Genomic DNA, 12,582 nt, shown 5'->3' with positions numbered 1-12,582 from the left:
TGCCCGAAGCAGCACAGCTCTTCCACTGCCAAAACAACTCCACCTGCCTCATGAACTTCACATACCATCAGCTGTCCTGGCAGCTATCTAGAAAACCCTGTTGGGTCACTTCCTGTCGCATTGATCCCATTGAGCCCAGTGGGATGGAATCAAGCAGCTTCAGCACCCACACAAAACGAACATGGAGCTCCTCACTCAAGGCGCTCAAAACTCCACGGCCAAAGACAAGTTCAGTGCCCAAGTCATTTCCCGCTGCCATGGAAACCAAGTGCTCAGGCAGCACATATATCTGAAAGTGAATATGACACCTAGGGAAGGGAGTGTGCTGGTGAATGGCAACTGCCCGAATCAGCAGCACAGCTCTTCCACTGCCAAAACAACTCCACCTGCCTCATGAACTTCACATACCATCAGCTGTCCTGGCAGCTATCTAGGAAACCCTTTTGGGTCACTTCCGGTCCCATGCCCATTGAGCCCAGTGGGATGGAATCAAGCAGCTTCAGCACCCACACAAAACTAACATGGAGCTCCTCACTCAAGGTGCTCAAAACTCCTCAGCCAAAGACAAGTTCAGTGCCCAAGCCATTTCCCGCTGCCATGGAAACCAAGTGCTCTGGCAACACATATGTCTGAAAGTGGATATGACACCTAGGGAAGGGAGTGTGGTGGTGAATGGCAACTGCCCGAAGCAGCAGCACAGCTCTTCCACTGCCAAAACAACTCCACCTGCCTCATGAACTTCACATACCATCAGCTGTCCTGGCAGCTATCTAGAAAACCCTGTTGGGTCACTTCCTGTCGCATTGAGCCCATTGAGCCCAGTGGGATGGAATCAAGCAGCTTCAGCACACACACAAAACTAACATGGAGCTCCTCACTCAAGGCGCTCAAAACTCCACGGCCAATGACAAGTTCAGTGCCCAAGCCATTTCCCGCTGAAATTGAAACCAAGTGCTCAGGCAGCACATATGTCTGAAAGTGGATAAGACACCTAGGGAAGGGAGTGTGCTGGTGAATGGCAACTGCCCGAAGCAGCAGCACAGTTCTTCCACTGCCAAAACAACTCCACCTGCCTCATGAACTTCACATACCATCAGCTGTCCTGGCAGCTATCTGGGAAACCCTGTTGAGTCACTTCCGGTCCCATGCCCATGGAGCCCAGGGGGATGGAATCAAGCAGCTTCAGCACCCACACAAAACGAACATGGAGCTCCTCACTCAAGGCGCTCAAAACTACAAGGCAAAACACTTCAGTGCCCAGGCAATTTCCCGCTGCCATGGAAACCAAGTGCTCTGGCAGCACATATGTCTGAAAGTGGATATGACACCTAGGGAAGGGAGTGTGCTGGTGAATGGCAACTGCCCGAAGCACCAGTACAGCTCTTCCACTGGCAAAACAACTCCACCTGCCTCATGAACTTCACATACCATCAGCTGTCCTGGCAGCTATCTAGGAAACCCTGTTGGGTCACTTCCGGTCCCATGCCCATTGAGCCCAGTAGGATGGAATCAAGCAGCTTCAGCACCCACACAAAACGAACATGGAGCTCCTCACTCAAGGCGCTCAAAACTCCTCAGCCAAAGAAAAGTTCAGTGCCCAAGCCATTTCCCGCTGCCATGGAAACCAAGTGCTCTGGCAGCACATATGTCTGAAAGTGGATATGACACCTAGGGAAGGGAGTGTGGTGGTGAATGGCAACTGCCCGAAGCAGCAGCACAGCTCTTCCACTGCCAAAACAACTCCACCTGCCTCATGAACTTCACATACCATCAGCTGTCCTGGCAGCTATCTAGGAAACCCTGTTGGATCACTTCCGGTCCCATGCCCATTGAGCCCACATTGATGGAATCAAGCAGCTTCAGCACCCACACAAAACGAACATGGAGCTCCTCACTCAAGGCGCTCAAAACTCCACGGCCAAAGACAAGTTCAGTGCCCAAGTCATTTCCCGCTGCCATGGAAACCAAGTGCTCATGCAGCACATATGTCTGAAAGTGGATATGACACCTAGGGAAGGGAGTGTGCTGGTGAATGGCAACTGCCCAAAGCAGGAGCACAGTTCTTCCACTGCCAAAACAACTCCACCTGCCTCATGAACTTCACATACCATCAGCTGTCCTGGCAGCTATCTAGGAAACCCTGTTGGGTCACTTCCGGTCCCATGCCCATTTAGCCCAGTGGGATGGAATCAAGCAGCTTCAGCACCCACACAAAACGAACATGGAGCTCCTCACTCAAGGCGCTCAAAACTCCTCGGCCAAAGACAAGTTCAGTGCCCAAGCCATTTCCCGCTGCCATGGAAACCAAGTGCTCTGGCAGCACATATGTCTGAAAGTGGATATGACACCTAGGGAAGGGAGTGTGCTGGTGAATGGCAACTGCCCGAAGCAGCAGCACAGCTCTTCCACTGCCAAAACAACTCCACCTGCCTCATGAACTTCACATACCATCAGCTGTCCTGGCAGCTATCTAGGAAACCCTGTTGGCTCACTTCCGGTCCCATGCCCATTGAGCCCAGTGGGATGGAATCAAGCAGCTTCAGCACGCACACAAAACGAACATGGAGCTCCTCACTCAAGGCGCTCAAAACTCCACGGCCAAAGACAAGTTCAGTGCCCAAGTCATTTCCCGCTGCCATGGAAACCAAGTGCTCTGGCAGCACATATGTCTGAAAGTGGATATGACACCTAGGGAAGGGAGTGTGGTGGTGAATGGCAACTGCCCGAAGCAGCAGCACAGCTCTTCCACTGCCAAAACAACTCCACCTGCCTCATGAACTTCACATACCATCAGCTGTCCTGGCAGCTATCTAGGAAACCCTGTTGGGTCACTTCCGGTCCCATGCCCATTGAGCCCAGTGGGATGGAATCAAGCAACTTCAGCACCCACACAAAACGAACATGGAGCTCCTCACTCAAGGCGCTCAAAACTCCTCGGCCAAAGACAAGTTCAGTGCCCAAGCCATTTCCCGCTGCCATGGAAACCAAGTGCTCTGGCAGCACATATGTCTGAAAGTGGATATGACACCTAGGGAAGGGAGTGTGCTGGTGAATGGCAACTGCCCGAAGCAGCAGCACAGCTCTTCCACTGCCAAAACAACTCCACCTGCCTCATGAACTTCACATACCATCAGCTGTCCTGGCAGCTATCTAGGAAACCCTGTTGGCTCACTTCCGGTCCCATGCCCATTGAGCCCACAGGGATGGAATCAAGCAGCTTCAGCACCCACACAAAACGAACATGGAGCTCCTCACTCAAGGCGCTCAAAACTCCACGGCCAAAGACAAGTTCAGTGCCCAAGTCATTTCCCGCTGCCATGGAAACCAAGTGCTCAGGCAGCACATATGTGTGAAAGTGGATATGACACCTAGGGAAGGGAGTGTGCTGGTGAATGGCAACTGCTTGAATCAGCAGCACAGCTCTTCCACTGCCAAAACAACTCCACATGCCTCATGAACTTCACATACCATCAGCTGTCCTGGCAGCTATCTAGGAAACCCTGTTGGGTCACTTCCGGTCCCATGCCCATTGAGCCCAGTAGGATGGAATCAAGCAGCTTCAGCACCCACACAAAACTAACATGGAGCTCCTCACTCAAGGCGCTCAAAACTCCTCAGCCAAAGACAAGTTCAGTGCCCAAGCCATTTCCCGCTGAAATGGAAACCAAGTGCTCTGGCAGCACATATGTCTGAAAGTGGATATGACACCTAGGGAAGGGAGTGTGGTGGTGAATGGCAACTGCCCGAAGCAGCAGCACAGCTCTTCCACTGCCAAAACAACTCCACCTGCCTCATGAACTTCACATACCATCAGCTGTCCTGGCAGCTATCTAGGAAACCCTGTTGGGTCACTTCAGGTCCCATGCCCATTGAGCCCAGTGGGATGGAATCAAGCAGCTTCAGCACCCACACAAAACGAACATGGAGCTCCTCACTCAAGGCGCTCAAAACTCCACGGCCAAAGACAAGTTCAGTGCCCAAGTCATTTCCCGCTGCCATGGAAACCAAGTGCTCTGGCAGCACATATGTCTGAAAGTGGATATGACACCTAGGGAAGGGAGTGTGCTGGTGAATGGCAACTGCTTGAATCAGCAGCACAGCTCTTCCACTGGCAAAACAACTCCACCTGCCTCATGAACTTCACATACCATCAGCTGTCCTGGCAGCTATCTAGGAAACCCTGTTGGGGAACTAAACACACACCTCCAGGAACTGGAAAAACAACAGCAGAAGAGCCCCACACACAATAGGAAACAAGAAATCATCAAAACAAGGGAGGAAATCAACCAGATAGAAATAAAAAAAACCATACAGAAAATCAATGAATCAAAAAGCTGGTTTTTTGAGAAGATAAACAAGATAGACACTCCACTGGCCCGACTGACAAAGAAAAAACAAGAGAAGGCAAGAATTAACAGCATCAAAGATGAAAAAGGCAACATAACAACAGACACCGCATCCATTAAGGCCATAATCAGAAATTACTACAAAGCACTGTACTCCAACAAATCAGAAGATCACCAAGAAATGGAAAAGTTCTTAGACTTCTACCACTTGCCAAAACTTAGCCCAGAGGCAACAAACGACCTGAACAAACCCATAACTGAAGTAGAGATTAAATCAGTGATTAAAGACCTCCCAACAAGGAAAAGCCCAGGCCCAGACGGCTTCACTCCAGAATTCTACAAAACATTCCGAACAGAGCTGACCCCAATCCTCTACAAACTCTTCAAAACAATAGAAAAAGAGGCAACCCTTCCAAACTCATTCTATGAAGCCAACATTACCTTAATCCCAAAACCAGACAGAGAACTAACAGAGAAGGAAAACTACAGACCTATCTCTTTGATGAACATTGATGCTAAGATTCTCAACAAAATCCTAGCCAACAGAATTCAAAAACACATCAGACAGATCATTCATCCAGATCAAGTAGGATTCATCCCTGGAATGCAGGGATGGTTCAACATTCGAAAATCTATAAATGTGATACACCACATCCAAAAACTGAAAAACAAGAATCACATGATAGTATCAATAGATGCGGAAAAAGCTTTCGACAAAATCCAACATCACTTCCTACTAAAAACCCTAACCAAGGTAGGCATAGATGGAAAAATCCACAACATAATTAAAGCAATATATGAAAAACCCAACGCCAGCATCATACTGAATGGAGAAAAGCTGGAACCCTTCCCACTGAGATCTGGAACAAGACAGGGATGTCCACTTTCTCCACTACTATTCAACATAGTCCTAGAGGTACTCGCTGAGGCCATAAGACAAGAAAAAGAAATCAGAGGAATCCAAATGGGAAACGAAGAAGTCAAGCTCTCACTATACGCAGATGATATGATTCTTTATGTAGAAGAGCCAAGAGACTCAATACAGAGACTGCTAGAACTTGTACGAGAGTTTGGTAGAGTGGCAGGGTACAAAATTAATGAACAAAAATCAACAGCCATAGTGTATGCGAACAGCCCCAAGATGGAAAAAGACTTAACCAGCAAGATACCATTCAAAATAACAGAGAAAAGTATGAAATATCTGGGAAGAAATCTAACCAAAAATGTAGAAGACTTATTTGAAGAAAACTACAATCTGCTTAAAAAAGAAATTGAACAAGACCTCAAAAGATGGAGTAATATCCCATGCTCCTGGATAGGTAAAATCAATATCATTAAAATGTCTATACTGCCAAAAGCAATATATACATTCAACGCAATCCCAATCAAATTGCCCAAAATATTCTTCATGGAACTGGAAACAATGATCCAAAGGTTCATCTGGAAGCACAAAAAACCACGGATAGCTAGAACTATCCTGAAGAACAGGAAGTTAGCAGGGGGAATCACAGTTCCGGACCTCTGGACATACTATAGGGCAGTGGTTATCAAAACAGCGTGGTACTGGCACAAAGATAGAGAGGAAGATCAATGGAGCAGAATAGAAACGCCAGAAGGAAACCCACACAGATACAGCCAAATAATCTTTGACAAAAAGACAAACAACAACCCAGGCAAATGGGAAGGTCTGTTCAATAAATGCTGCTGGGACAACTGGTTGATAGCCTGCAGAAACAAAAAAATAGATCCACATCTCTCACCATACACTAAGATCAGATCTAAATGGATAACAGATCTAAACCTACATCCAGAAACCTTCAAACTTTTGGAAGAAAATGTTGGAAACACACTGGAACACTTAGGGGTAGGCCCTCACTTCCTAAAAAAGACTCCAGATGCAGTAGAAATCAAGATCAAAACAAACAATTGGGAACTCATCAAACTAAGAAGCTTCTGTACAGCTAGAGAAACAATCAACAAAGTAAAAAGGCAACCCACAGAATGGGAGAAGATCTTCGCACACGACATAGGTGATAGAGGGCTAATATCCAGAATATACAAAGAGCTACAAAACAACCAAAATGTCAAAACAAACAACCCACTCAAGAAATGGGCACGGGAAATGGGCAGACACTTCACAAAGGAACAAACCCAAATGGCAAATAAACATATGAAAAAATGCTCAAGTTCCCTGGCAATAAGGGAAATCCAAATAAAAACATCAATGAGGTACCACCTAACGCCAGTAAGACTGGCCCACATGAATAAAAGCACCAACGACACTTGTTGGCGAGGTTGCAGGGAAAAGGGAACCCTACTCCACTGCTGGTGGGGCTGCAGGCTGGTACAGCCTCTATGGAAATCAGTATGGAGAATATTCAAACAACTCAAATTCAACATACCGTATGATCCAGCAATAGCACTCCTAGGAATATATCCAGAACACTTGTTCTATGAGAAACCAACATGTACTCCTATGTTCATAGCAGCACAACCAGTAATTGCAAAAACATGGAAACAACCAAAATGCCCATCAAAAGAGGATTGGATAAGAAAGCTATGGTTCATCTACTCCATGGAATACTACTCAGCTATTAAAAAAAACAAAATGCAGTTCTTTGTGGCCAAATGGGCCAAACTGGAAACCATAATGCTAAGGGAAATGAGCCAATCCCAAAAGGTTAAATACCACATGTTTGCCTTAATTTAAGATGATATGATGTTATGTATAACATGTTATGTTTTGAATGTTACATGTTGTGTATAAACTAAATTGAAGTATAGGTGAGGTGGTCACAGAAGGTGGCTGGGAACCCGCATTTACTTTTAACATATTGGTTACTCATTACTATGTCAATTAATTCCATAATGATGTAAATTTTTGCTGATGGTATGTTGGAGCTTTCAATTGACTGGGATGATACTCTGCTGGCTCTGTCATCAGACCAGAGAGGGTATACCTAAGAAGCCGTTGAACTTGACGAGACAATAAGATGCTGGGCTCTATGTTTGGTATACGCTTGCAATGGGGAAATCTCAACTGAACTTGAGCTGTGGTTATGCAATAAGGTGGAGGAATCCACCATGGTGGGAGGGTTTGGGGAGGGGTGGGGAGAACCCAAGTATCTATGTAACTGTGTCAAATAATACAATGTAATTACTGAAGTTAAATAATCAATAATTAAAAAAAAAAAAAAAAAAAAGAAACCCTGTTGGGTCACTTCCAGTCCCATGTCCATTGAGGCCAGTGGGATGAAATCAAGCAGCTTCAGCACCCACACAAAACTAACATGGAGCTCCTCACTCAAGGCGCTCAAAACTCCACGGCCAAAGACAAGTTCAGTGGCCAAGCCATTTCCCGCTGCCATGGAAACCAAGTGCTCTGGCAGCACATATGTCTGAAAGTGGATATGACACCTAGGGAAGGGAGTGTGCTGGTGAATGGCAACTGCCCGAAGCAGCAGCACAGCTCTTCCACTGGCAAAACAACTCCACCTGCCTCATGAACTTCACATACCATCAGCTGTCCTGGCAGCTATCTAGGAAACCCTGTTGGGTCACTTCCGGTCCCATGCCCATTGAGCCCAGTGGGATGGAATCAAGCAGCTTCAGCACCCACACAAAACTAACATGGAGCTCCTCACTCAAGGCGCTCAAAACTCCACGGCCAAAGACAAGTTCAGTGCCCAAGCCATTTCCCGCTGCCATGGAAACCAAGTGCTCTGGCAGCACATATGTCTGAAAGTGGATATGACACCTAGGGAAGGGAGTGTGCTGGTGAATGGCAACTGCCCGAAGCAGCAGCACAGCTCTTCCACTGCCAAAACAACCCCACCTGCCTCATGAACTTCACATACCATCAGCTGTCCTGGCAGCTATCTAGGAAACCCTGTTGGGTCACTTCCGGTCCCATGCCCATTGAGCCCAGTGGGATGGAATCAAGCAGCTTCAGCACCCACACAAAACTAACATGGAGCTCCTCACTCAAGGCGCTCAAAACTCCACGGCCAAAGACAAGTTCAGTGCCCAAGCCATTTCCCGCTGCCATGGAAACCAAGTGCTCTGGCAGCACATATGTCTGAAAGTGGATATGACACCTAGGGAAGGGAGTGTGGTGGTGAATGGCAACTGCCCGAAGCAGCAGCACAGCTCTTGCAGTGCCAAAACAACCCCACCTGCCTCATGAACTTCACATACCATCAGCTGTCCTGGCAACTATCTAGGAAACCCTGTTGGGTCACTTCCGGTCCCATGCCCATTGAGCCCAGTAGGATGGAATCAAGCAGCTTCAGCACCCACACAAAACGAACATGGAGCTCCTCACTCAAGGCGCTCAAAACTCCATTGCCAAACACAAGTTCACTGCCCAAACCATTTCCCGCTGGCATGGAAACCAAGTGCTCTGGCAGCACATATGTCTGAAAGTGGATATGACACCTAGGGAAGGGAGTGTGCTGGTGAATGGCAACTGCTTGAATCAGCAGCACAGCTCTTCCACTGCTGAAACTACTCCACCTGCCAATGAACTTCACATATCATCAGCTGTCCTGGCAGCTATTTAGGAATCCCTGTTGGGTCACTTCCGGTACCATGCCCATTGAGCCCAGTGGGATGGAATCAAGCAGCTTCAGCACCCACACAAAACTAACATGGAGCTCCTCACTCAAGGCGCTCAAAACTCCTCGGCCAAAGACAAGTTCAGTGCCGAAGCCATTTCCCGCTGCCATGGAAACCAAGTGCTCTGGCAGCACATATGTCTGAAAGTGGATATGACACCTAGGGAAGGGAGTGTGTTGGTGAATGCCAACTGTCCGAAGCAGCAGCACAGCTCTTCCACTGCCAAAACAACTCCACCTGCCTCATGAACTTCACATACCATCAGCTGTCCTGGCAGCTATCTAGGAAACCCTGTTGGGTCACTTCCGGTCCCATGAGCCCAGTGGGATGGAATCAAGCAGCTTCAGCACCCACACAAAACTAACATGGAGCTTCTCACTCATGGCGGTAAAAACTACATGGCCAAAGACAAGTTCAGTGCCCAAGCCATTTCCCGCTGCCATGGAAACCAAGTGCTCTGGCAGCACATATGTCTGAAAGTGGATATGACACCTAGGGAAGGGAGTGTGGTGGTGAATGGCAACTGCCCGAAGCAGCAGCACAGTTCTTCCACTGCCAAAACAACTCCACCTGCCTCATGAACTTCACATACCATCAGCTGTCCTGGCAGCTATCTAGGAAACCCTGTTGGGTCACTTCCGGTCCCATGCCCATTGAGCCCAGTGGGATGGAATCAAGCAGCTTCAGCACCCACACAAAACGAACATGGAGCTCCTCATTCAAGGCGCTCAAAACTACATAGCGAAAGACAAGTTCAGTGCCGAAGCCATTTCCCGCTGCCATGGAAACCAAGTGCTCAGGCAGCACATATGTGTGAAAGTGGATATGACACCTAGGGAAGGGAGTGTGCTGGTGAATGGCAACTGCTTGAATCAGCAGCACAGCTCTTCCACTGCCAAAACAACTCCACATGCCTCATGAGCTTCACATACCATCAGCTGTCCTGGCAGCTATCTAGGAAACCCTGTTGGGTCACTTCCGGTCCCATGCCCATTGAGCCCAGTGGGATGGAATCAAGCAGCTTCAGCACCCAAACAAAACTAACATGGAGCTCCTCACTCAAGGCGCTCAAAACTCCTCAGCCAAAGACAAGTTCAGTGCCCAAGCCATTTCCCGCTGAAATGGAAACCTAGTGCTCTGGCAGCACATATGGCTGAAAGTGGATATGACACCTAGGGAAGGGAGTGTGCTGGTGAATGGCAACTGCCCGAAGCAGCAGCACAGCTCTTCCACTGCCAAAACAACTCCACCTGCCTCATGAACTTCACATACCATCAGCTGTTCTGGCAGCTATCTAGGAAACCCTGTTGGGTCACTTCAGGTCCCATGCCCATTGAGCCCAGTGGGATGGAATCAAGCAGCTTCAGCACCCACACAAATCTAACATGGAGCTCCTCACTCAAGGCGCTCAAAACTCCTCAGCCAAAGACAAGTTCAGTGCCCGAGCCATTTCCCGCTGCCATGGAAACCAAGTGCTCTGGCAGCACATATGTCTGAAAGTGGATATGACACCTAGGGAAGGGAGTGTGCTGGTGAATGGCAACTGCCCAAAGCAGGAGCACAGTTCTTCCACTGCCAAAACAACTCCACCTGCCTCATGAACTTCACATACCATCAGCTGTCCTGGTAGCTATCTAGGAAACCCTGTTGGGTCACTTCCGGTCCCATGCCCATTGAGCCCACTGGGATGGAATCAAGCAGCTTCAGCACCCACACAAAACTAACATGGAGCTACTCACTCAAGGCGCTCAAAACTCCTCGGCCAAAGACAAGTTCAGTGCCCAAGCCATTTCCCGCTGCCATGGAAACCAAGTGCTCTGGCAGCACATATGTCTGAAAGTGGATATGACACCTAGGGAAGGAGTGTGCTGGTGAATTTTTCAACTGCCCGAAGCAGCAGCACAGCTCTTCCACTGCTGAAACTACTCCACCTGCCTCATGAACTTCACAAACCATCAGCTGTCCTGGCAGCTATCTAGGAAACCCTTTTGGGTCACTTCCGGTCCCATGCCCATTGAGCCCAGTGGGATGGAATCAAGCAGCTTCAGCACCCACACAAAACTAACATGGAGCTCCTCACTCAAGGCGCTCAAAACTCCTCAGCCAAAGACAAGTTCAGTGCCCAAACCATTTCCCGCTGCCATGGAAACCAAGTGCTCTGGCAGCACATATGTCTGAAAGTGGATATGACACCTAGGGAAGGGAGTGTGGTGGTGAATGGCAACTGCCCGAAGCAGCAGCACAGCTCTTCCACTGGCAAAACAACTCCACCTGCCTCATGAACTTCACATACCATCTGCTGTCCTGGCAGCTATCTAGGAAACCCTGTTGGGTCACTTCAGGTCCCATGCCCATTGAGACCACAGGGATGGAATCAAGCAGCTTCAGCACCCACACAAAACGAACATGGAGCTCCTCACTCAAGGCGCTCAAAACTCCACGGCCAAAGACAAGTTCAGTGCCCAAGTCATTTCCCGCTACCATGGAAACCAAGTGCTCAGGCAGCACATATGTGTGAAAGTGGATATGACACCTAGGGAAGGGAGTGTGCTGGTGAATGGCAACTGCTTGAATCAGCAGCACAGCTCTTCCACTGCCAAAACAACTCCACATGCCTCATTAGCTTCACATACCATCAGCTATCCTGGCAGCTATCTAGGAAACCCTGTTGGGTCACTTCCGGTCCCATGCCCATTGAGCCCAGTGGGATGGAATCAAGCAGCTTCAGCACCCACACAAAACTAACATGGAGCTCCTCAGTCAAGGTGCTCAAAACTACAAGGCAAAACACAATTCAGTGCCGAAGCCATTTCCCGCTGCCATGGAAACCAAGTGCTCTGGCAGCACATATGTCTGAAAGTGGATATGACACCTAGGGAAGGGAGTGTGCTGGTGAATGGCAACTGCCCGAAGCAGCAGCACAGCTCTTCCACTGCCAAAACAACTCCACCTGCCTCATGAACTTCACATACCATCAGCTGTCCTGGCAGCTATCTAGGAAACCCTGTTGGGTCACTTCAGGTCCCATGCCCATTGAGCCCAGTGGGATGGAATCAAGCAGCTTCAGCACCCACACAAAACGAACATGGAGCTCCTCACTCAAGGCGCTCAAAACTCCACGGCCAAAGACAAGTTCAGTGCCCCAGTGCCCAAGTCATTTCCCGCTGCCATGGAAACCAAGTGCTCTGGCAGCACATATGTCTGAAAGTGGATATGACACCTAGGGAAGGGAGTGTGCTGGTGAATGGCAACTGCCCGAAGCAGCAGCACAGCTCTTCCACTGGCAAAACAACTCCACCTGCCTCATGAACTTCACATACCATCAGCTGTCCTGGCAGCTATCTAGGAAACCCTGTTGGGGAACTAAACACACACCTCCAGAAACTGGAAAAACAACAGCAGAAGAGCCCCACACACAATCGGAAACAAGAAATCATCAAAACAAGGGAGGAAATCAACCAGATAGAAATAAAAAAAACCATACACAAAATCAATGAATCAAAAAGCTGGTTTTTTGAGAAGATAAACAAGATAGACACTCCACTGGCCCGACTGACAAAGAAAAAACAAGAGAAGGCAAGAATTAACAGCATCAAAGATGAAAAAGGCAACATAACAA

Source organism: Ochotona princeps, chromosome 1 (genome assembly GCF_030435755.1).
Source record: "Ochotona princeps isolate mOchPri1 chromosome 1, mOchPri1.hap1, whole genome shotgun sequence".
NCBI lineage: Eukaryota > Metazoa > Chordata > Mammalia > Lagomorpha > Ochotonidae > Ochotona > Ochotona princeps.
This window is presented reverse-complemented; position numbering follows the sequence as displayed.